The sequence below is a fragment of the Dermacentor silvarum genome, chromosome 8 (genome assembly GCF_013339745.2).
Source record: "Dermacentor silvarum isolate Dsil-2018 chromosome 8, BIME_Dsil_1.4, whole genome shotgun sequence".
In the NCBI taxonomy this organism is placed as follows: domain Eukaryota; kingdom Metazoa; phylum Arthropoda; class Arachnida; order Ixodida; family Ixodidae; genus Dermacentor; species Dermacentor silvarum.
The window spans coordinates 159,591,708-159,616,914 of record NC_051161.1 but is presented as its reverse complement, the minus strand read 5'-3'; the positions used below and the strand labels follow the sequence as shown (position 1 = coordinate 159,616,914).

General features: G+C 49.0%; 1 protein-coding gene and 1 non-coding gene across 2 annotated transcripts in view; both read left to right on the top strand.

The window, feature by feature from the left end:
• Positions 1-12,836: 12,836 nt before the first annotated feature.
• On the top strand, positions 12,837-12,909 carry Trnat-ugu (transfer RNA threonine (anticodon UGU)). Its single transcript has one exon. It is a non-coding gene; the product is annotated as a tRNA-Thr (tRNA).
• Positions 12,910-20,644: 7,735 nt separating this feature from the next.
• LOC119462538 (sodium-coupled monocarboxylate transporter 2-like) overlaps positions 20,645-25,207 on the top strand; it is a 69,514-nt gene continuing 64,951 nt past the window's right edge. Inside the window, exons 1-2 of the mRNA XM_049673029.1 lie at positions 20,645-20,705; positions 22,379-22,430. The gene's annotated coding sequence lies outside the window, so the exon portion shown is untranslated. The remainder of the gene's footprint in view (positions 20,706-22,378; positions 22,431-25,207) is intronic.

Below are 25,207 nucleotides of genomic sequence, written 5' to 3'. Positions count from 1 at the left end.
TAGGAAGTTCCATCCAAGAATGACGTGCGAGGAACGGGATAGAACGACAAATTCGACAACATACAAATCGGCTGAATGACGACCTGAGCTGTGCATGATGCTGAAGGCTGAATGCAATGCGATGTTGCCGTACGCAGCGATAGATAAGTAAGTGGGGTGGTCACTTTGTTCAAATGGCGGCAAAACTTTTCACTAATAACAGAAACGGCGGCCCGGTGTCAATAAGTGCGTGTACGGTGACGCCATCGACGGACAGTTCAATTTCATTCGCAGGAGAAAAATGAGGCCTTGAAATGTTCGCCGTAACGCAGTTCTTGCCTCGGGAACTGCGACTGTTAGTTTTCTTCGCGGGCAGGACTGAGTCGACGAACCATGGGGGAAAGGGATCGACGACGTGGGGAAGGCGACCGGCGTGAATCGAAGGGGCGGCGACTAGAAGACGAGTCCGGAGGAAGATTAGAACATCATGATGCGGAAGTCGAGCAGGCATGTAGCCGGAGGCGCTCCCACTGTCAGGGAAACAGTAGTTGCGACGGCGGCAGAATCGTGCTACGTGGCCCGGGAAACCACAGGAATAGCATATTGGCCGGTTATCAGGTGTGCGCCAGGGGTTGACGACAGGGGCTCCAGCGGCCGAGTAAGGAACGGGAACCGGGCGTGAAGGTGGTGGCGGCACATGGAAAGTTCCGGTGGTCCGGTAGGCGTCAGGAGCCGGAGGAACATAATGCCGGGCAACAACGTTAGCGTACGTCAGTGGTCCAACAACGGGCTGCGGATGAGGGGCAGGTGGTAGCGCCTCAGCAACTTGCGTTTGAAGCACCTGACGAAGCGAAGGAGCCAAGGATGTCACCGGCTCAGGAGGGCTAGTCGCCAGAGACAGTTGCCGCACGACTTCTTGGCGGATGAACTGCTTTATTTGCGGCAATAAAGCAGAAAAGTCGGCAGCGTCGCGGCTGAAACCCAAGGGAGCGAGATCCGCAGTATCTGCTGAGCAGCACAACGTGTTGTGGCACGCTGCTTGCGCAGCTCGTCGTACTGCTGACAGAGCTGAATTACTTCGGCAACCGTCTGGGGACTTTTGACGGACCTGGAAGGCGTGGTCATCGACGCCTTTCAAGACGTGCTTGATCTTGTCAGCTTCGTCCATGGATGAGTTGACGCGCCGGCAGAGCGAGAGCACGTCTTCAGTGTAGCTGGTAAAGCTCTCGTCAGTGCGTTGAACGCGACCACGCAATCGCTGCTCAGCACGAAGGCGGCGAACGGCGGGACGGCCTAAAACCTCAGTCAAAGTGCTTGTGAAGCGGACCAGGTGGTAAAACTGCTTCGTGATTTCTGAACCTGAGGTTTGCCACGCCCGTCAAATAAAAGCCTACATTAGTGAGCTTGTCGCGGTCGGCCCACTTATTATATGCGCTTACACGGTCGTATTCGGCGAGCCAGTCCTCGACGTCGAGGTCCTCTGCTCCGCTAAAGATAGCAGGATCGCGCTGCCGGACGACGCCAGGGCAAAATGGTCGGGGGTACGGGAGCAGCAGCCTGGGACGGTCCGGGATCGTTCATTGCAGGAGCTCTTGGTAGCGTCCGACTGCGGAGTTCCAGGATGTGGAAGAGAAACCCAGCGCCTCCACCAGATGCAATGGGGATGTTTGCCTAGCAGCACTCGATCTGGCGTTTGAACGGTAGAGTGAAACAAGTCAAAAGGGAGCTATGGCGAAACGGGCGAGCAAGCGTTGCTTGTCTTCTTCCTTCACCAGCACCATGGCCCAGTCCCTTCAGTACAATATATATTATTATATATATATATAGTATATAGTCTCGTTAGTTATGTTATGTTATGTCTTGTTATGTTTTTCCTACGTGCTTCTATTTTTTGAACTACTTCTGTGCCGGCTCCGGTTACTCTCTACTTCACTGATGTATATATATATATATATATATATATATATATATAGAATGTAGAAAATATTGAAGAAAAGGGAAATGAAAGTGGACGCAAAGATAACTTGTCGCCGACGGGAGCCGAACCCGCAACCTCCGCTTACGCGTGCGTTGTAGCGCCTTCCAGTTGTAGCGCCGCCCAATTGTAGCGAAGCGCTGGAACTCTGAAGCGATGATGATGATGCTGATGATGATTTATTGGCATCCCCTTTGAAACGGGGCGGCGACAAATAGTTACCTATCCTGCTTGATTTAATCAGGTATACTATACAATGTCTTTATCTAGCATTTTGTATACTTCTGTTCTTTTTTTTCAAAAGTTACCTTGTGCCGCTGCCTATGATTTTAAGAGATCAGGTCGTATCCATATTTTCCCTGCTTTTTTTCCACCAGTACTCTAATCGTCTCTTGCTGATCACTACGGCTCATCTGTTTGATGTTTCCTTCCACTTTAAACCCAAGCGCTTCTGGGAGTTGCACGTTACCTACGGTTCTCGCTGGGTGGATCCCGTCGCATTCCATCAGGATGTGCTGAGTGGTTTCTGGATCTTTACTGCAGCATACAGATGTCTCATCTAGTTCCGAATATTTGTTCCGATATGTTTTCGTCCTTAGGCAACCGGCTCGAGCCTCAAATAGCAAGGCACTGCCTTTTGTGTTATCGTGCAGATTTTCTCTTTCTAATTTCTTTCTTCTCATTCTTGTAAATCTCCATTGTCCTTTTTGTTTCCATTCTTTGCATCCAATTCACGGTCTCTATTTCTCTCACTTTCTTTCTGATGACTCCTGGTTGTCTATTTACAGTTTTCGATTATCCTATACTTGGTCGTCAACTTCCTTGATCTCTTCCTCCATTCTGTGTCCACGCTTTTCATGTAGAGATACTGTGCACTTTAGCCGCCCATTTATTTTCATCATGTTCCTGAGCCTTTCTTCAAAACTAATTTTTCTCTGTGCTTCTCTGACTTCAAAAGAGGCCCAACCCATGTCACATTGCACTGCCTCATTTGTGGTATCACCGTGGGCTCCCAAAGCCAACCGGCCTACTGATCTTTGGTTAACTTCCAAGCCGCCATATATCCGATTTTAAGCATAATGTCGCAGGACGCGAAGAACAGCACACAGGACGACGGCACAACAACAAACACAAGCTCTATATTCAAGGCCCAAGAAGAATTGGCCGCACCAACTTTATCTTCTTCGGAGAGGGACATGCTTGTGCTCGTGTCCTCACTTCGTTGTCTTCTTTGGTCTTGACAGCCTCCCTTCCAAGAAAGCACGTCCCGATGCTTTATCGTGACGACGCCAGGATCGGTTCCGCGTATTCTGCAGTGATTTCATTCGGACAAATAAGGCTTCATCCGGACGACGTGCACACTCCTGTATGCCGTCGACGCCTTGAGGAATGTGGGCTATCGGAGACGACTTCATAGTTGACGTCAGAGAGACGTCGGATGACTTTATACGGGCCGAAGTACCTTCTCAATAGTTCTCTGAAAGGCCACGACGGCGAACAGGAGTCCAGACCCAACTCTTTCTCCAGGCTCGTAGGAGACTTTTCGGTGGCGAAGGTTATAGCGTCCATCGTACTCCTGCTGCCGACGAATACACATGCGTGCAAGTTTTCGGGCTTCTTCAGCACGCTGAGTAATGTACTCAGCGTCAGTTTCGACACCATCGCATCCATGTTCATGCGGCAACATTGCGTCGAGCATGCTTGTGACATCACGACCGTGGAGAAGGCGGAACGGTGTCATCCTCTTTTCTCTTTGCTGAGTCGTATTGTATGCAAAATGACATACGGCAATATCTCATCCCAGTTTTTATGCTCCACATCAACATACATGCAAAGCATCCGCAAGTGTCATATTGAGGCGCTCCATGAGTCCATCGTTTGCGGATGGTACGCCGTTGCTTGCCGATGAATGTGCACGAAGTCTTAAAACTGTGCCCAATAGCTCGGCTGTGAATGCATTTCCTCTGTCAATTATTACTGTGGGGGCGCCATGTCTCAGCACGACATTCTCTATAAAAAATCGAGCTGCTTCACTGGCCGTTCCCGCGGTATAGCTTTAGTTTCGGCGTAGCGAGTGAGATAGTCCGCGGCTACGATAATCCATCGGTGTCCCGTAGCAGAAGTTGGAAATGGCCTAGCAGATCCATTCCGACTTGTGCAAATGGAGTTCTGGGTACTTCGATAGGATGGAGGAAGCCTGCAGGTTTGACGGCTGGCACTTTCCGCCGCTGGCAATCAAGGCATGTCTGGACGTACTGCTGAACATCGCCGTCATCTTGGCCAATAATACCTTTGTCTCACTCTGCAGAGTGTCGTGTGAAGCCCAAATGGCTGGATGTTGCTTCATCATGGCATGTTTCATTCCTGAGAGAGTGTGGGGCGACGAGCTAAGGGCTTCCGTTTGGAGAAAATTTCACTTTATAGATGACGTCATTGCGTAAGCAAACGATGAAAGTCCTCTTCCAAAACGTTTTGGCAGAGTAGAAGTGCGACCCTTTAGAAGCTAATAATGGGCTCCAATTCTGGGTCTTCGCGTTGCTGCTGTGCGACCGTAGCCGTTTGACAACTGCAACAAGCTGTAGCGTCGTCATCGTCTGCACTTGCAGGTTCCGTATGCCGCTTTCCCCACTTGTACACAATAGCCATGTCGAATTCTTGAAGTTTTAAGGCTCCAGCGCGCCAATCTCCTGATGGGTCTTTTAAGTTCGTCAACCAACAAGTGGTGGTCACTGACAACATCAAACGAGCGGCCGTGCAAATATGGCGAAATTTGATCACCGCCCAAACCACCGCAGGGCACCCTTTTTCTGTAGTTTGAATACTTTCTTCTGTGCGGGAAAGGCTTCTACTTGCATAGGCTATCACTTTTTCAGCGCCGTCTTGCCACTGTACAAGTACAGCTCCTAAGCCGATATTGCTGGCATCGGTGTGAACCGCTGTCGGGGCGTCTTCATCAAAGTGTCCCAGGACCGGTGGGTTTTGAAGGCGTTGCCGTAGCTCGTCGAATGCTTTCTGCTGATCTTCATCCCATACGAATGCTACGTCTTCTCTGGTGAGGCGTGTCAGCGGCGATGCAATGCGTGAAAAGTTCTGCATAAAACGCCGGTAATATGCGCATAACTCTAAAAATCGTCTCACTGCCTTTTTGTCGGATGGCACAGGAAAATGTTCAACGGCTGCTATCTTTTCCGGATCAGGTCGTACTCCCTCATTACTAACAACATGGCCTAGAAAAAGAAGCTCTTCGAAGCCAAAATGGCATTTTTCCGGCTTAAGCGTAAGACCATCGGACCGTATGGCTTGAAAAAAACACGTAGTCGCCTCAAGTGCTCGTCAAATGTCGCAGAGAATACAATCACATCGTCCAGATAAACTAAGCACGTTTGCCACTTGATTCCTGATAGAACGGTGTCCATTGGCCGCTGAAATGTTGCCGGCGCGGAGCATAAGCCGAAGGGAAGTACCCTAAATTCATATAGACCATCAGGTGTCACGAATGCTGTTTTCTCGCGGTCTCTTTCGTCTACTTCTATTTGCGAATAGCCGCTTCTTAGATCCATTGACGAGAAATAACGTACATGCCGTAGTCTATCGAGAGAATCGTCTATGCGGCGCAGCGGGTAAACGTCCTTTTTAGTGACCTGGTTGAGTTTGCGGTAGTCGACGCAGAAGCGCAAGTTGCCATCCTTCTTTTTGACTAACACTACCGGCGATGCCCAAGGACTCTTTGACGGCTGAATAACGTCATCTAGAAGCATTTTCTGCACCTGGTCTTCTATCGCTTCACGTTCTCGCGCTGCAACCCGGTACGGGTTTTGCCGCATGGGTCTGGCCATTTCGTCTGTAATAATTCGGTGTTTGGTCAGCGGCGTTTGGCCAAATTTGGACGTCGAAGAGAAACAGTTCCGAAACTAATCAATCAGCTCGAGGAGTCTTTCTTTCTGTGTAGGTAGCAAAGTTGGGCCGACATCAACGGATAGAGGCACGGTCGGTAGGCCGGCGGAATCGTCTTGTTCAACAATCATGCAGTCGGTAACCTCATTGAGCTCTTCCACGTATGCGACTGCCATACCTCTTGTCAGATGCCGGCGTTCAGGGCTAAAGTTTGTTAGTAGGACGTCCGTCTGTCCGCGAGTTATGTCAACTACGCCTCTTGCAACTGATACGCCATGACTAAACAGCAGAGCAGGAATTTGTTCGGCGATCATGTTGGAACACCTTGGCGAGTCGCATGTTACAGGCACAAGAGCGCTTGAGTGCGGCGGGATGGTTACATCATGATCGAAAATACGTAAGTGCTCACGGCGCTGATCGTCACAGGGTACGACCGAATCTGCGTTAACCCAAAACGTGACCGACCTGTCCGGAATGTTATAATATCGCCGTATTCATGCAGGAAATCCATTCCCAATATCACATCTCTGCAGCACTCCAGCAAGATAACGAAAGTGGAAACAAACGTCGAGCTACCGATATCAACTCTGGCCGTGCATTTGCCTGTTGGGGTTATCAATTGACCTCCCGCCGTTCTCATGTGGGGTACAGTCCATGATGTTTGACTTTATTAAGGCTATCGGCTAGTTTCTGGCTGATTATCGAGAAATCGGTCTCAGTATCTACTAACGCGGTTACTGGGTGTCCATCTAAGAAAATAGCGAGGTCGGCACTTACGATTTCCCTTGGGATCCGAAGAGACATATTGTTCGATTGCACACATAGTGGTGGCGGTGTTGTAGCATTTCGACGGTCGGAAACCTCCCCCCATAGGTCGCTCCTGTTAGTTTCCCCGACGAGGACTAGGGGACCTGCCGCCCCTGACTACATCGGCGTAACTGCGACCTTGCGGCGAAGAGCTCGGTGCAGGCGAAGGAAAGCGGGTTCGACGAATAAATTATGTCCTTCTGAAGTAATGTCGTCATTGTAGCGCCTGTTTTCGAAGCGAACTCGAGGGAAAGAGGGTAGAAAGCTCTGGTATCCGCGGTCACCATACGGGCAAAAACGGTAAATGTGGCCGGCTTCTCCACAATGAAAGCACAAAGGACGGCGGTCGACGGTGCGACGGACGCCCACAAGTGGTCGACTTGCGGGTGTCTTCTGTGGCCAAGCTGCAGTTGCCTGCGGAGGGAAGTAGGCCGAATATTCCACAGGTACACTAGGTTGCGCGGTCAGTGGCTGCGCGTGGTACGGCGGGGATGGCGGCTCGTTGAAAGGACGAGCCATTGGTGATGAGTTGTAGGCTGATGAGTTGTGGAGGAGGACGACTAACAGCCGATGTTTAGCTCACAGACCGTTGGTCCGGTAGGAATTCGGGTAACGAGAATGCCTGCCTGATTTCTTGCCGCACAACTTCTGCTACAGAAGCCCCGACTGACTCCTGTGGAGTCACAAGGAGGCTGCGAATCTCTTCACGAACGACCTCCGGATGAGCTCACGAAGCGAACACTCATTGCCGGCAGCCAGAGCAGAAACGTTGCTCGAGGCGTTGTTTGTGCGATCGTAGGGTCGGCAACGTTGTTGCACTGCTCGTTTGATGGACGTAGCCTCCGAGATGAATTCCGCAACGGTTGTCGGCGGGTTGCGAAGACGACCGGCGAAAGCTGTTGTTTGACGCCTCGCATCAGATGGCGGATTTTCTTTGCTTCCTGCATCTCTGGGTCAGCGCGGCAGAACAGGCAGGTCATGTCCTCCGCAAACATGGCGACACTCTCGTTTCGAGAGTGTCGCCATGTTTCTAATGCAATATCGCTTCTAATGCAACCAACCAATTCCTTATTTTTTTCTCTGCTATCACTACCTGTCCATAGGTAAGCTACTCCCAGCCACGTCTTTTTATCTTGCCATGTGCCGCTAATCCATAAATGCTCTTTACATGTCTCGTTTACCCTTTGCCACTTCAGACCTCGCCTAAGAACGCCTACGCCTCCGCCTTTCCTTGACCCGGTCATTCTGTTGCACCCTTCCCATACAAAATTGTCAATAACGGCGGGCTCCAAGTCTCTTAGATGCGTTTCGGTCAAGGCGTACACGCTAATCGCTTCATCAATCAGCTGCGTTTGAATTTCCAGCCATTTTTCCTGCTTGCGACCACCCTGCATGTAATGTAGCAAATTTTACCTTCTCTATTATTATTCTTTCTGCGTCTTTTCCTGACTCCTGGTCGTCTAATTCTCCCCTTCACTGATGTTTCGCTACGTTCAATACTTAATCCTGCTTCTGATTGCCTGGCGCCCGCCTAAAAAGGCTACAGATCGCCCTGCGAATCGACGTCCGACCGGTGTTGCTACCCATTCGCTAAAATGTATCCCGTCACGCACAAAAGCGCCTTCGCGGCCTGCTCGGTGCACTTCTCGGTTGATGTCAATGACCGTAAAATTCATTGCTTTAGCTAGAGTCCAAATTCCCTGTTTACTGCAAGAATTGCCCTTTTAATTTCATAGCCTGCCTTTCAACATCTTGCACCGTGCACACCGCGATTTCCACTTCCTTTGAAACATTCCCCAGGTCGGTGACCCCGTTGGCTATTTGCTTCGTGATCCCTGCCTCGTCCGTGCAGTACGTCAATCACTCCGCCCACACTATACTATCACTGACGGTTTCGCCACTGCTTCCAGGCGTGGGGGTTCGGCTGTCTCTGCACTCGCATCGGAGCCAGCTCCATTCACGGTGCTCGCCTCGATGGGTTCACCCTTGCTTTGCTGAATGGTGGCCTTCAGCTGCATTTCTACGCTAACTAGCTTTTCTTCTACCCCCTCCCTCTGTTTCTGTTCACTTTTAAGTTCCTTTTCAAGCTTTCCAACCCGCTTTCTAGCTAGCTTATCTTTCTCTTGCTCGAGACGGTCTAGCCCCGACCCTAGCACACACATCCTACAGATAAAATCTGCACCGTTCGCTTCGCGTGCTGACTTAAACCGCGTTTCTTCCAACGCGTAGGAACGCTCGCACTCAGAACAACGAACGCGTGGGTTTCCCCGAGTACCAACCATCATCTCGTACTAACAAGGCGTGGATGTGAAAAAGAAAAAAAAAGAGAACAATTGTTACCTACTTTTACCTAAGCGAGAAGACCAAGAAAGTGAAAAAGCATGAAAATAATTTATAAATATTTGCTTGGCTAGGCTAACTCTCCTAAAAAAACAGAGGAAATATAAATAGAAAACTTATCTCTTTGGCACGCTGCTCCTGCTGTGCTGAAACGGCACCTCAACTCGACACGTCCGCTCCCGTCGGCTTCACTCGTCAGAGTGAAGCCGACGAGTATCAGAGTACTCCCAGAGTACCAGAGTACCCACTTAGCGCTGGCTAAGTGGGTCGTCCACTCCAGCGCCTTCTAGTGGGTCATTTCTTCGGCTCTCGAGCGCCGCTCGTGGTGAGAATACGTGCTGCGCTTTTTGGACTGTCGCCCTTGCGCTGCTTCAAGTGCCGTCCAATAAACACCGTTATAAATTGCTGGAGAGTGCTGTACCTTGAAAACCGCTCCAAAACGCATTCGATGCCCCTGGAGCTGCGATCCCGTGCACTACCATCGCTATGCCGCAAGACGCCTAACAATTGGTAGTGCAACGCACGCGTAATGCGGAGGTTGCGGGTTCGGCTCCCTCCGACGACAAGTTATCTTTTCGTCCACTTTCATTCCGTTTTATTCATTATTTTCGGAATTCTAATTTCAACTACACTTAGTTTACGCGATGCTTTACTTGGCTTCGTTGTCTGTGGGCTTAATGTGGTTATGACTAATAAAATCGAGCCCCTCGGTTCCCATTCGTCTTTCGTATATATATATATATATATATATATATATATATATATATATATATATATATGTGTGTGTGTGTGTGGTGTATGTGGCTTCTTATGATATGATAACTAAAAATCGAGCCCCTCGGTTCCCATTCGTCTTTCGTAATATATATATATATTGTTACGGTGAAGGGAAAGCAGAAGGTGACGCGAACGAGAGGAAGACGAAGTCTCTGGCCGTTGCCTGAACGCCATATTTCTCCGCTTGTAAATATACATCCTTCTACACTCGTGGGCCTGCTTTCTTCCTGCAACATTTTGGTGGAGGTTCTGGGTACAATCACGGAACTTCGCAGTGGACGTCATCTACCTGCTGCCACAATGGCAGATCAACCGACACCACCGACAACGCCTCAGCAGTCCATGCCAACGGTCCCACTCATCTGCGGGACCCGGGGACATTTTGTGGCACGGACACACCGACGTCGAGGACTGGCTTGCGATGTACGAACGAGTGTGCGACAACAACAGGTGGGGTCCAACAATGATGCTAGCAAATCTCATTTTATCTGAAAGGAACTGCGAAGCAATGGTACGATACGCATGAAGCTGACCTAACAAGCTGGGATGTCTGCAAAGAAAAATGCGTGACCTGTTTGGCAGACCTGTCGGTCGTCAGTTGGCAGCAAAAAATGAACTTGCATGCCGCGCTCAGACGTCCACAGAATCCTATGTCGTGTACACACAGGATGTGCTGGCTCTCTGCCGCAATGCTGATAATCCATGACCGAGACGGACAAGATTGGTCACATACTAAAAGGTATTGCAGACGACGCCTTCAATCTCCTGATGTGTAAGGATTGTGCCACTGTGGATGCAATTATAAAGGAGTGCCGGCGCTTCGAACAAGCGAAAGGCCGACGCGTCCCTCAACATTTCGACAGGCTGCCCAATACCGCCGCGACATCTTCGTGCGCAGACCCGCCGCGGTTCGTTCAGCCGACAGGATCAGAAGATCTAACGCGTATCGTTCGCCGTGAGCTTGATGCCATGGCTTCGGCTCCAATTCTTTTCGACTGTCAGGAAAGTGTGCCCGCTATCTCGCTTATACAAGCGGTCGTTCGTGAAGAAATAGCGAGTTTCGGCATTCCATCTCTCTGCTCGGTCCGCCATACGAACAGCTACCAGATTTCTCCGGCCGCTCGCTCCCAGACGCAAAGCTTCCCGCCACTCCGCCGCAACCCCGCTGACTGGCGCACACCGGATGACAGACCCATCTGTTTAATTGTTCTGGTATTGGACACATCGCCCGTCATTGCCGTAATCGCTGGTCGTCGTCTCCTCGGTGGTCGTCTCCGAGTCACTACCGCCAAGTACCAGACAATCGCACTTTCTCGCCCTACACGCCGCCTCGGAACATCAACGCCGACAGTGCTCCACCAAGATCCAGCCGCTCCCGTCTCCGCAAGGCCGTCGGTCCCGTTCGCCTCTCGTTCACCGCTCTTCGTCCCCATCTGCAACCGCTCGCTTCCCTTCGGGAAACTAGGCGGTGCAGCTCCCGGAAGTGAAGCTGCAACTCCGACCCGGCCACAAATCCTCTGTTGACCCTGCCTACACGTGGAAACCTACTTGACATTGAAGTTGATGGTGTTCCTGTCACATCTCTCGTTGACACAGGAGCGCAGCTTTCAGTTATGAGCGCTGCTCCGCCGAAGGCTCAAAAAGGTTCTGACTCCCGCCGTACCGTGCACTGTGCGAGTCGCCGATGGGGTACTTCACCTGTTCTTGGAATGTGCACAGCACGTGTGACCATTGCGGGCCATTATAGCGTTGTTTTATTTATCGTCCTCGAGCACTGTCCCCACGACCTAATTCTCGGCCTCGACTTCCTTTCGAAAACTCTGCCCAAATTGACTGCTCCGCAGGTGTTGTACAGCTGGATCTGGCGCTTCCTGCCGACGCAGACGCAACAACTTGTGCTTCACCCCGCTTATGTTCTGCTGAGTTTTACGGCTGTCTCCACAGGCGGCTACCAATGTCCTCCTGACGCCCTGTCCTCCCGTACCTGATGTCGCGCGAGTACGTCGTGTCTCCGCTTACTGACGTGGTTTTGTCACGAAATATTGCCCTACCGAGCACCTTAATCCGGATCCTCGAAAACTGCGCTCGGGTGCCCATCCTCAATTTGGATTTTCGACGCATGTGCTGCCACGGCATTGCCGTCGCACTTATCACTCCTTTGGATGAATTTGAGATTTCTTCTTTGGCCTCCGAATCCTTCCTGAGTACCAACGCACCTTTGTCACCCATTCCTTCGTGCTCGACGCCTGCGGACGATGTTTGTAAGATGATCGCCCCTGACCTTCCGACCTTCCTTCCGAGCAAACAACAGCTCTTCGTCACCTCCTGTCATCTTATCGAAATATCTTTGATTTGGACGACCGTCCACTTGGTCAGACATCTGTTGTCACGCATCGCATCAACCGGTGACGCCAGCCCCATTAATAGGCGGCCATATGATAATATACATCCCTCTACACTCGTGGGCCTGCTTTCTTCTGCAACAATATATAGGTATATTATATATATATATATATACTATATATATATAATATATATATATATATATATATATATATATATTGGTGTGTGTGTGTGTGGTGTGTGTGCGTGTGTTTGTGTGGGTGTGTGTGTGTGTGTGTGTGTGCGTGCGTGCGTGCGTGCGTGCGTGCGTGCGTGTGTGTGTGTGGTGCGTGCGTGCGTGTGTGTGTGTGTGTGTGTGTGTGTGTGTGTGTGGTGTTGTGTGTGTGTCTGTGTGTGTGTGTGTGTGGTTTGGTGTGTGTGTGTGTGTGTGTGTGTTGGCTTGTTATGATATAACTAAAAATCAGGCCCCTCGGTTCCCTTTCTTCTCGTTTATTACGTATCGATGGTCTCGAATCCGGCAACATTGATGCCTTGAGGTAGCATATATGGGTTTATTGACGAGTTTCCTTCACTCAAAAAGATCACGTACTCGTGACGCCTGGGGCAGAAAAATATCCCACATCCGCCGCCAAAATTTGTGAGTGCTGGCGCTGGCTAACACTCCCAGGGTTAGTTATAGTAGTAAAACATAAATAGCCAAGAAAGTGGATGGAAAAACGGCGCCGCGGTAGCTCAATTGGTCAGAGCATCTCACTTGTAATGCGAAAACGTGGGATCGTTCCCCACCTGCGGCCATTTGTTTACATCCATGTTTATTTTCATGCATTTACAATTTCTTTACTTCCATTAGTAAGTACAAGTAAGTTCCCTTATGTTGTCCTTGGTGTCATTGTTTGCTGGCTTCTTATGATTAATAAAAAATCGGGCCGCTCGGTTCTCTTTCTTCTCGTTCATTACCTAACGAGGGCTCTAAATCCGGCAACATTGATGCCTTCAGGTAGCATATGTGGATTTAGTTGACCGTTTGCCTTCACCCAAAAAAAGATCACGTACTCATGACGCCTGCGGCAGAAAGGATGTTCCACATCCACCGGCTAGGTTTGTGAGTGGTGGCGTGGCGCTGGCTAACACTCCCAGGGATAAATACCCCATTAACTGGATGGGAAAACGGCGTCGCGGTAGCTCAATGATAAGAGCATCGCACGCGTAATGCGAATACATGGGATCGTTCCCCACCTGTGGCCGGTTGTTTAGTCATCCATTTTCATTTCCATTAATTTATCATTTCATTAATTCTATTAGTAAGTACAGTGTTTGTCCGTGGTGTCGTTGGTTGTTGGCTTCATACGATAGGATTAAAAAAGATGGGGCCCCTCGGTTGCCTTTCTTCTCGTTCACAACACACACACACACGCACACACACACACATATATATATATATATATATATATAGATATATATATATATATATTGTAACGTGGCAAAGAGGAGATAGAAGAGGAGGGGAACGAAGCACTCAGCAGCATCCATGGCTACACTTCGGTGGCGACATCGTGGCGACCTCTCATCCATCCTAGTCTTCACCTGTGAATAAACATCGATCATTCGTAACAATATATATATATATATATATAGATATTATAACAGGGTGTTTCAGTGAACACTTTCAAGAATTGTTAAGGTTGCCTGTGGCAGATAGCACAATTCTAGTTCATGAGCTGGTCTACACGAAGAGGCCGGACATTACGTGCACAAAAAATTGAAATGCATAATCGCATATTAACAGAAATTCACTAATTAAGTTTTTAACTAATTACCTGATGGCCCATATTGCAATTTACAAATGTAGCCGTGGAGTTCGCAAGGCGGATCCACTTGGAACAAATTCTCGGGATGACACCAGTTTCCAGATATTATTCCCGAACTTTGCGGAGAAATGCATTGGCGTTCCAGTTAGGTTCTTAAGTAAACGTCGCTTTTTGCATTGAAGCACAAAATTAACTGGAACGCCAATGTATTTCTCCGCAAAGTTCGGGAATCAATATCTCGAAACTGGTGTCATCCGAGAATTTGATCCAAGTGGATCCGCCTTGCGAACTCCCGGCGACAATTGTAAATGGCATATAGGCCATCAGTATTAGTTACAAACTTATTAGTGATTTCTGTTAGTATTCGATTATGCATTTCCATTTCTTGGGCAGTAATGTCCGCCTCTTCGAGTAGACCAGCTCATGAACTATAGGAATTGGGCTATCTGCCACAGCAACCTTAAATAAATTTTGAAAGTGGTCGCTGAAAACACCCTATATATATATAGATATATATAATATAATATATATTAATATATTATATATTGGTTAACACGCCAATAGTAGTTGTGGGAGGACAGTAGATACTATGTCTGCATGGTTGTACGTGCTAATAAAGCATTTTAATAATATTGTAGTGAGCAAGCAGAAACAGATGCACTTGATCGTGAACATATCAAAAATATGCTCGTTTCACACATCATTCACACATGTTGCTGCTGGTGCAAGTTTTCGCCAGAGGCGTAATCGTGTTGCTGCCAGAAATGTATACCAGCAGCGAAGTAAATACACTTGGTTACTGCAATATTATCTGTTTTTATCTGTTCGAGCTCTGCGCCACCAGGTGTCAGCACCATACAGGCCGCTCACATTTGCGGTTCCGCCAAAACGCCCCAACGCCCGGTCCGCCCCCGTTTACCTGATTACCGGACAAGCTAAACCTCTCTTTTGAAGACCTCTCTGGTGTACGGCACTACTACGCGAAGCTCTTTCTCAAAAGTCAGAGACGTAAAAATAGTGTGTGAATGCTAGCGACACCCGCCGGTTACGCACTTTCAAGTGCGGCGGAGGGGAGTATTGAGCCCAGAATAAACCTGCTGCTACCTTACGCAAAGCGGCGGCAACTCGAGAGCCATCGTGTAATGCCCGGCGGATTGGCGGAGCGGCGCCGTCTGGCCACCTCTCCTATTCCATCACCGTGCTCTGTGTACACTATGATACTGGATGTGCAAAAAGAAATCTGCGCGGCTGAGTGGCTTTATGCACTCATGCATGAAACCTAGCAAATATATGGGGAGATATGATCGATTTAACTGACATGCATAGGCAGAGGAAGCAGACTACTGGTTATGCGCTGGAGAATTATGCTCTGCTGCCCTGAGTGCATGCCCCGAACTTTAATTCTTTTTCGGAGGTGAAGACTCTTACCAATAAGGAATTCATCAACTAGGCGAACAGGTACAGCGTCGGGAGAAAGTGCCACTGTTACCGTGTTGCCTGTAGTCGTGGAGCATTTGTGAGTGGGTGTGATAATAGAGAATGCGATTTCCTAGACGTCCCGTGCGGCGTTTGCCACGGTCGATGTATACAGGACCTTAATTTGGGTAGTCGCGGCCATTTAAGATCAACATGTGCTCCTGGTACTGTTCACCGGTTCTTGGGAGCGGTAGAATACGATGTTGGGCAACCTCTTTGTGCTTAAGTTATTGCTCGGTACCAGTGCATATAGCTATACGGCCAACTATGCGGCTGGGCCTGCTGACTAAGCTCGTAGCCGTGGAAAGATCGGCAAGATAGCCTCCTCCTTGTGAATACCGGGTATATCCAAAGATGGAGCAACCACTGGAGGACGGAAGTAAAACGTCGACCATTTATTCTTATTTACCATGTTGGTCACCGACAGGAACTGGAAGCTGGAGTACCATGGGCCGCAACTTTCTGGCGATGTCTTTTCCTGTGATATTTCTTTTCGCGCTTTATGCGCTTCGTCAGCAGCAAGAGCGAAGCTGGTCCCGCGTAATCAACCGGACCAGGCGGCTGTAAACGATGGAGGATAAGAGTGGCATAGAAGTGAGCGGCAGGCATTGCTACAAAATCATGAGTTATTCCACTCTGTGAAGGTGGATCACCAGAAGCTGTTTAGCACGTAGGCGCGTTGCTCCTGAGGAGTCCGGGCATTACGCGGCCTCCCCATTACGACGACAGAAGGGAAGTGAAAATCAAAATGGGGAACAGCAAGTTGTCTTTCAGGTTTTTCATTTAAATTCGCGTGGATGATGGTACCGTCGCCCCGAGGAGCCGGAGGAAACTAGACACCCGTGACGTTTCGATGTCACCGCCACCACGGGAGAGCGAAGGAAAGGAAACTAGGAACGCAAGCGCTGGGAACGCCGACAAAAAGAGGGCGGTGCGAACATAGTCATGGCCTGGGAGCCTATTGATCTTGAAAGTGGTGCCCATTTATAACTAATCTACTCAAAATGCACACCTGAGGGCTGCCGGCGAGTCAGCTTTGGAAAAAGGCGACGACGTACGCGCGAGCAGTGGCACGCGTGCCTTCGCGCGAGACCTGAGTGTTTGTTTACGCAGAACTAAAATGCACGGAAACCTAGCCATGAGTAGCTTCGCTCTAAAAATAAAACAAACAAGGAACAGCTAGCAAGCTCTCTGCGAATAACAGAAAAAAAATCAGCTGAGAATCCAATTTTCGGGTGGAAATAGCACCGGAAAAAAGTAAACTGTTTTGGGAAAATATAAAGGAAACAACTGTCAGCCCTTCCACTTTAGTGGAGATGGAAGACCAGCGAAGCTGTACTATGGTGAGAATTATGTATTTCCAATTATGACTATTAAGATGTGATTGTGTAATTGGTTATTTTAAGTATTAAAAATGAGAAATTATATGATCCGGTGCTTTTCATTTATTTAGTGACCACAGAAACCATGGCCTTATGGTCGCTACGGTACACAGCCATAGGGTGTACAGCACGTTCACCATAAATACGTCACCAACGCCGCGCGCATTCGGTGCGAACGCGGGCAAAACGACGCCGCCGTCGACAACATTTCTGCGCGTTGTTTGTGCGACCGCCACAACCGCTGTCAAAACGAAGGCGTGAGCAAGGGCGCCAGCAGCAGCGAGCGAATGTTCATGCGGTCTATCGCTTCAACAAAAGTGAGCGGCGAAAGCACAGCGCATACAAAGGTAGGAGCCGTGTTGCAGATAGCTTTCAAGATACGGTGCGCGCGACTGCCTGGCGCCGCATGAAGTACAAGTTGCTCGCAGAGCAAAAGCCGCAACCCCTCCCTCCCGCGCTGTCTTCCCGCTGCATTCCTTTCGCGTGGGAGATTGAGTCGCCAGTTGCCCTTGCGCCCGGTCGCAAGATACGCATTTGGTGCCGCAGCTAAACGTCGCCTCCCCTCCCTCCCTCCCGTCCCCCTTCGGCCTTTCGCGCGACGGAACAAGTGGCGTTTGCTTTCCGCCGTGCGTTCGCTCCTCGTGAAAGCGCGCATCCCTCAGGCGCTTTCGCTCGCATATACAGAATACGGCCAATGAGTTTTTTTTTATTGCGATAGCAATTAAATGGACACTTCAACCGGATTTCTGCCGTCGGCGTCGCCGTCGTCGTCGCCGTCGCCGTGAGCTTCCGTATAGATTCCAAGGGTGATAAAATCGTCGCCGCGCGCCGTATGCGCGAGCAAACGCGCGCGGGGGACGCACGCTATCACGGAGGGCGAACTCCCCGAACTCCCCCGCGCGCTATCACGGAGAGCGAAAGCACGGTGGAAAGCAAACACAACCGTCACGCGAAAGGCCGTGGCGGTATGGCAGGGAGGGAGGCGGGCGGCGCTGTGCTCCGGCACCAAAGACGTATCTTGCCACTCAATCTCCCACGCGAAAGCAAGAAACGGGAAGAGGGGGGAGGGGGGGCAGCTTCTCCGATGCCAACAACTTCTCATCTGCCCTTTGCCCGGCGGTGTCGGTCGCCCGCATCGTCTCTTATCTCCACACGGCTCTGACCCTTGTATACGCTGTGCATTCGCCGCTCAGTTTCCGTTGAAGCGATAGACCGCGCGAACCTGCTCTTGCTGCCAGCGTTTTGACAGTCGTTGGTTGCAGTCATTCAGTGTGATCTATTCATGTTTGCTTGTGCGCGCTGACACCACGATTGTTAATTCAGTTAATGAGTCAATGTGTCCAAGTTTATGCAGCCGATAAAACTACTATCCATACTCCGAATAGCTCTCTACTAATTTGCTATCGCAATCGATGCTTCGCCTTTCGGGCGAAACTGCGACATTTTTTTTTACATCCGGACACGACCACCGAAGACTGAGCCCTTAACAGCTTCGCTGTAAATCGCTGAAACCTAATCATAGCGGCGGCGAGACGGTCGGGAGCTGGCGGCAGCGAACAATTTCGATGTGGAGATTGAAAGTTCGGCTGCATAGACGCTGCATGCCGCGGTCACATTGCAACACTTTACTACGGCCCTTCGCTCTCGCTCTGTTTGTTACCTTGTTTGGTGTTCATGGCGGGGTCAGATGGCGTCGACGAAAGAGGACAGCTTTAATAGGATACGGCTGTAAAAGTAAGCAGATAGCTTTTATGCACCACTGTATCTGCCGAGTGGTTCTCATAGAACCCTCGTCAGGCCCCACCAGAAACTTATGTTGTGCACTAAAACTTGTCTCGGGAGCGTTTAGCGCAAAATGCTTTCGGCTTGTTTTATTATTGGAGGAGATTAGAGGAAGTGAAATGCCGTCTCGCCATGCGGCCCGGAGGCCAGCTTCCTTACCACACAATCAAAGAAACTCTGCTCGGGACAATGTACATGTTGCGTTCTCAGCACCTAGCAAGCTGGTAAATTGTGTAGGAGAAGTGATACGACTGAGAAAGTAAAGGAAAGTTGCAAAATGCAGCTGAAAAATAAGTTCATGGAGTGCAAATCAAGTGTCGTCTATCGCAATCTGTTGAAATGCAGCCGGTGTTACGTTGGGCAAACGGGATTGTGCGTGAACGAACGGCTTAAGGAGTATAATTAAAAGTTAACAAAACGCCTTCAGATGCTTTTCTAGCTATTCATTGCCAGGCTTGTGGGTGTGTCTCCCTCTTCGGCAAAACGCAGATCGTAGAAAGCAGCAATTGAAATCGCCCGTTTAATAATTGAGTGAGCAGATTGACTGTCACAGTGGTTCCTGGGTCAGCAAGACTCAACAAGGAATTGGATTTTTTGCGCATGTGTAACTAAATTTAATTTTTTCTTGTTTGTACGCTCTATCATGTCATCACGTCCCACGGTAGCAATGTGGTTGACGAGGTTGGTGACGTGCATTCCGGGCACTCTCTTGTTCGGCTGTGTCAACAACTTCATTGTGAGTAGCGCAAGTGTGTCTGTGTGTCTCCTTTCTTTGTCCTCGTCCTTTACCAAGCGCTCAACTACTGCTATTCAAGATGAACCAACAAGTCCATCTCGCCACACCTGCCAACACCAATGCTCTCTCCCTTTGCACTGACCAGCGTCCGCAAGCGACATTCCTTCCCTGCGTTCTCGCCAAAGCATCCTCCCCCATTTCTGTTTGTATGTGTTTGCTTGCTTGCTTGTTTGTATGTTTCTTTCTGGGTTCGTTTTGTTATTCTTTCTGTCTGTCTTTGTTTTACCCAATGCGGTGCATTTCGAGTGGAGGTTATGCGCCTTGTGCATCAGATGATTTACCCAAGTCATGTGCCATAAACGCTGACCTTACAGCTTGAACGCCTTACAGAGGCGTTCATGATTCTTCTGGGTATCCCGCACGGCATGCGGCTCCCACGAAAAAAAAAAGGCTCAAGGGTTTTCGTTTGAGTTTCCAGCTGTTTTCGCATACTTCGAAGATGCCTTTATCACTGCGTTAATCTGATTGCATTGCCCAAACATGGTGCGGGGCCCCCTAAACGCGTCATTGTTTGTGAGAATTGTATCGTTGCCCACGCACTGCGAATTTTATTTACCGTCCCTATACAAGAGTTGTTGCGTTTTTTGTTTTGCAGAAATTATATCTTGATGTGGCACTAGCCAATTTTTGGGGATGCATGGTAACACGCACGCGGTGTCAGCGGCCAGCAGAGCCCGGCAGAAAACTTATTGAGCAGCATGGCCGACGAACGTTCTACCGTGAAGTAGCCACCGCTGATTGTAAAGCTAGTGGAATGGCGCTATGCGCCACGAAAGAGGTCTCCGACAGGGATGCCTTCTTTAGTGCGGGTCTCGATGCGCTAGCGTCTCGAAGTTATGCTATGCCGGCATGCATATGCCTGCTTTTGCATGAGTCGCGCCGCACTCGGTACAGCCAAGCATAAAGAGCCCGAAGCTCGCCATCAGCGCCATACGTGCCGTGATGGTATAGAAGGATTACAGAAGAGATAGCTCAGGACACAACGGCAGAACGAATTGCAGGTGTGTGCAACGTTTGTCTATTTGGTTAGACAATGCTTGTAATAGAAAACAGAGCAAAAACAAAGCGAAACAGAAACGACACCGCAGCGCTGTGGTGTGTTCCTTCTATGTGTATTCGTTTTCTGCGCCTGTTTGCCGCCACAAAACACAATGGGGAAAGCGCTGTAAGATGCTGTTCGCTGTCGAAGATGTGCAGTTTACCAAGTGTTCGCGATGATTGGGTTGACGTTATTTCAAGGCACTTGTACTCATTGCTGATGTGTTCTTTTTGCTTTCTAGTACCTACGTCTACGTTTTAATTCTGTCATCTCGTTAACTGCGTGTGTCAGCTACCTCTTCCTCACGGTAAGGACAAGGATATCAACTTCATTCATTCATTCATTTATTTGTTCTTCACAACACGACGTACATTTTTGTACATACGTACACTTTTGTGCGAGGTGTTTCCCCGCCCCAATGACATAAATGTTAGTTTAGACTTCAAGTTTGAGGACGGTTAATCAATTTGTCTGTTAAGAGCCTGCAGAGTTAACTAGAACCTCAGTATCTATCGCTCGCTGCTGGATGAATATTACTTTCAGGAGCATGTTGATGAAGCTAAAATGCAAGCATGCCCATGCATTCCGATTCTCTATGCATTCAACGACGCGACGTACTCAAATCTAATTTCTCTACCACTATAAGTTTATGGCCCGGATATATCTTTTCACATAAAGCACCCAAATATTATCCCGCCTACATTATCCAGCTTTTTGACGGTGACCCTTTTTCACCGAATTGTCAGTGATATTTCTACTTCGCAAGATGCGCCAATACTATTTCCGCAAATTGAGGAATATTGCCGCGGTTTCTGTAGCTAAACTCTCCTGTCTAATCAAATCGTGCACGCGACACAAATGCCGTTGTACGTAAACCGCATTTATGAAAGGAAACACGTGAGTGCGTGCCTACTGCCCGCAGCGGCCGCTTGTCGTGTCACCACGAGGTGACTGCGACAAGCTTTACAGATGTAGCCGCAACCATAGAGTTTCTTATAAATATTACTAGAGGGAACGCTGGCGCTGCAATCGTTCAGCCCCCATGGGAATTCTGGGCAGTACACGGATTGTCCGATCTTCGCGCTTGTGAATTCAGACGTTCTTGTGGCTTTGTTTTTACGCGTTGTCTGCGTTTACTGTCCGAAATTTCAAAGCAACCTGTAGTTTTCTGAGTGCAGAATACTCCGCGAACAAGCAGAATCGCTACTAAGTATACAACGATTCAGCCTGTCGAGGTGGCTAAATTGAAACGCACGAAGCGTCTCAACGCACTGGCTTGCCCGCGAGAAATTCATATGCGGCTCATCGATGCATGCATCCGTGCCGTACTGTTTTCAATACAATGCTTCTGTGCTTCAGGTCCTGTGTTCGAATCCTGCTGTCGTATAATTTTGTTACTGTTTATTCAGTTATTTTTTTCACAGTGGTTTGTTAAAAATCCCCAAGTTGCAAGGTCATGCAGGAGTTTGAAGCCAGAAAGATGAAGTTTAGGCAAATAATTGTACTCATCCCGCTGCTGCTCCGCTTGCAGCTCTCGTTGATATTAGTGCCCTCTATTGAGTATTGTATGCAACTCTGTGGCCGCAACTGCCGTGAGCTTTCCCTACCCGACCACAGCTATGCAGCCATGCTTTGGCATTAGTTGTTCTGATGCCTTTCATAGAGATCAAGCCTTCACGCCTCCTGGCGGTGCCCGTAAGCTGTCGTTGTGGAGCGCAGGTGCGTGCTGTCTTCCAAAGGCGGTGTGTGTGTCCATTCTCGAATGTGAGAGAACACGAGCGAGTATGCTGGAATTCCCCAGCGGTGGCGTAGTGGCTACTATGCCCGAGGGCGTGGGCTCGAACGCCGGCTGTGGCAGCCGAATATCGATCGAGGTGAAAAAAACTACAAATTTTCACCAATACGCAATTTTAGATTTGTTGGTTTGGATCCGTTTACGACCTGGTACAATAAAAGTATTATTGCCTTTTCCATTTGCAGCAAAGCGTCGGTGCGTTATCTATCTTTGCGGCCAGCCTCACAATCGTCACATGTGAGAAAGTTTTACGGCAGAGCGGCATCTTAATCGTAAGGTTGGTAGCAGGCAACACAATACACGGACAATACGAAGGAAAGAACGACGACGGGGCGCTGAAGTTGACCACAAGAAAGAGCCCTGAATACTAGGAATATACTGCAAGCCAGAAGGGAAGTTGAGCGCCGTGTAAGCAAAGCTGTAGGAAGTGTAGGAAAGTAGGGAAAGCTTAGCTCCGTGTCGTCGGTTCGTCCTTCTTATTGTCCGTGTCTTGTTTTGCGCTCTTACGAACCTTACGATGAATCCTGACCAACTGCCTAACTTGCTGTCTTGATTCTCCGGTTTAAGCAGTGAACTAAGCTCTCGAGATACGACCGTAGGCACGGAAAGTGTTTTCCGGTAACAAAACTCTTCGTAGTGGCCCTCTATTGCTGCTTGAGGCAACTAACGCCTCCTTAATCTTCATAGTCTAGTCTACGTGCTCGCCGTATAGGTTTCAGCTCTCCACGCGTGTGAGCGGAGGTTCATCGGTGACTGGCTGCGGCCAACCGGCAGGGTGTACATACGCCACTTGTGGGCAGCATGTGCGCTGCTCTACGCATCTACGTAATCATCTGCAGAGCAGGGCCTTGCGCAATCGTTTTAATCGTATCGAGAAAAGGTAGAACACAGGCACAATCGGCGTTGGCGATCTCAAGAAGTAAAACCAACGCGGCACACGGTAGGATCGAAGGAAATGAGCAAAATTCATACAAAAAGCTATATAATGCCTGATTAAGAAGCACAACCTGAAAAAAGGATATACTTCTCCAGCACCATGGAAAAACATTTGAGGATCACACCGTCACCCGGTTGAAGAAGAAGTAGTAGTTAATGATTGGAAAATGTAGAGAGGTAAGCCGGAAAATGGAGCATCTGGCCTGCTATTCTACGAAGGTTCTGCACTCGGTGGAAGGGGGCACTGCGCTTAAGCGGCTTAATTTGCTTACACGCTCTGGCTATTATTGGGAAAAAATGTTGGGACGAGGTGTTCCGACTTCTACTCGTATACACTGGATTGAACGTATGTTTCTCAAACAGCTCCATGTCGTAAGCTTCACCGAGGGAGCATTGTTAAAGGCAGTGTCTCGAGTTGTCATTCCCGTGACGGCGCTGAGCAAGCTAAGCAGTAAATATTAAGCTATTGGGGTGGCCAGATAGTTATAAAATGTGGGAGGTGGAGATAGTTATAAAAATGGGGCAAATCTAAAGCCAGAAATTTAAAAATTCTAATGGATAGCAGGAATTGGCCCAATGCGGAAGCGTAATAAAGTAAAACAGTCAAATTTAAGGTTCTGTGGTACACTTTGTCGCATTTTTCATAATACATAAGACGTTTATGTTTTGTGTTTCTTAAACTAACGTGAGTGATAATATGGAAGTTTCTTCGGCATCACCCTTGTTGTATTGGCGTTTTGCCTCCGCAGCTTTCCTTTCATTGCCACAGAAACTTGCACCCCCCCCCCCCCGAATGGAAACGGAGAAATATGTTCGTGAAATACGTATTCAGGAATTTTCACACTTCGTCCGGGTTACATAAATTGATCGATAATTTGCAATCACGTCGGTAGATAATCTTAAAAAGGTGTTTTAATATTACAGTGCCCCGTTCGCTTGCCATCTGGCCCTCATACCTAGAATTAGGAAACAGAACGTAAAGATCCTTGGAAACCCACGCAGTATACCTTATGAGAAATGTTTTCAGGACCTGTATATTCCTTCAGCTGTGCGCTTGAAGCAGGTTAAATATACCTTTCTCATTCGCTTTAACATGATTACAGTACGACGCGGTAAATCAAGATAATGACATTCTTGCATATGTGTAATTACAGGGAGGGAGGAGAGGCGAAGGAAAGGAATTATTATATATTATTATTTGGTTTGTAAACATACACAGGAAAGAAGAAAGCAAGGGAGCAAGGCTGGCAACTGCTACCGGAAGGGCCACAACGCCTGCCTACTCTTCGGAAAGGACGAAGATAGAAACATAGAAATGGAAGATTGGAAGGAGGGGAGGAAAGAAAGAGCGGGATGACAAATCTCAAAGAATAAAGTAAAACATAGAGTAGGGCCCGTCCCTGCAGGTCAAGCTACTAATGAATGTAAAATAAAAGAAATAGTTGCTGGGTTACAAACGCGCCCCTAAGTTCGTTGCTTCTAGAAAAGTAGGAGGCGCGATGAGCTTGATCACGTCGAGACGCCCAACCACTGGGGTATAAACATTCCTCTGGTGTCGTACACCGCAGGCCAAGGAGATAATAGTCCCTCGAAGGAAAGGAAAGGCGGGCAAAGAGGAGCACTTGGCCTTCATTCTACTGCCTAAATGAGGGAGGGGGGGGGGGGGGAAGGTAGGCCACATGTTACCCCTTTTCCCCACTTTTGAAAGCTGTCAACGTCAGCCACCAAACTTGCAGGTACCTTATTGCATGTAAAATACCTACTTGCAATCAATTACATTTGATTGCGATAGCAATTATATGGACACTCCGAGCGCATTTCTGCCGTCGCCGTCCTCGCCGCCGTCCTCGTCGCCATCGCCTAGAGGTTGCCCATTAAGTCCAACGCCAATAAAGTGGTCACCGCGCGCTGTACGCTGTGTGTGCGAGTGAAAGCGTACGAGGGTGAGCCGGCAATCGTGGCTCAATGTAGCGCACGCAAGGGAGGAAGGCGGGCCGGAAGCGCGTGGTCTTCTGTCGCGCCCGAGGCACGGGGGTGAGGTGACGGAGAGAGCGTGCGTTCTGCTTCATCGGCTGCTG